This window comes from Empidonax traillii, unplaced genomic scaffold (genome assembly GCF_003031625.1).
Source record: "Empidonax traillii isolate 1590-97213 ecotype Southwest subspecies unplaced genomic scaffold, ASM303162v1 scaffold1060:size1239554, whole genome shotgun sequence".
Lineage (NCBI taxonomy): Eukaryota > Metazoa > Chordata > Aves > Passeriformes > Tyrannidae > Empidonax > Empidonax traillii.
The window spans coordinates 310,462-311,139 of record NW_020956253.1 but is presented as its reverse complement, the minus strand read 5'-3'; positions in this window follow the sequence as shown (position 1 = coordinate 311,139).

Here is a 678-nt window from a genome sequence, read left to right as displayed (position 1 = left end):
CTGTAAGGGAATAAAGCTGAAAGCACACAACTCCTGGAGCAAAAAGAGCTTGGATTTTAGTCCAGTCAGGAACACGACTGGGATCTCTGGATCTGTTTTAAACAGTAACAAGTATAAACTGGGTGGAAATAACCACATTTTTAATGTGTATAGGGACATACAGAGTGCAAACACTCCAATTGTTGGATTCCTAATCTGAAATTCTAACAGAGGTGCCGGCCCAGAAATGTCACCTGTGCAAACAGCTGTATAGAAAATATGAATTGCCTTTTTTATTTTTCTGTCACTTTGCTTGAAGCTGGTGGGAAGAGTCCATTGATTCCCAGGAATCCATTTACCACAGCGTGACAGCCACAGATAGAGATGATTTTAGCTGCTTGTAAAGAAGAAAAAAGGAAGATTTCCCAGTTAGCTTGTAGGTGTCAGGGTTGTGAACCTACTCGTGGTTTTTAAAAAAAAGGCAAGAAAATGTTTTGCTGATAAAAGTGCTGATATTTCATTGCCTTTTTTAATTACCAATAGTTTAAAAGCTACAAAAATAGACCTTATTTTTCCCTTCATTTCTTTCTATTTACTTGGATTTAGAGCTTCAGTTGTCAAAGTTCTGCTCTGGTGAGAACCTAATTTCACAGGAGTATATTACATTTGTGACTAAACTAACTGAATTCCTTACTTGTA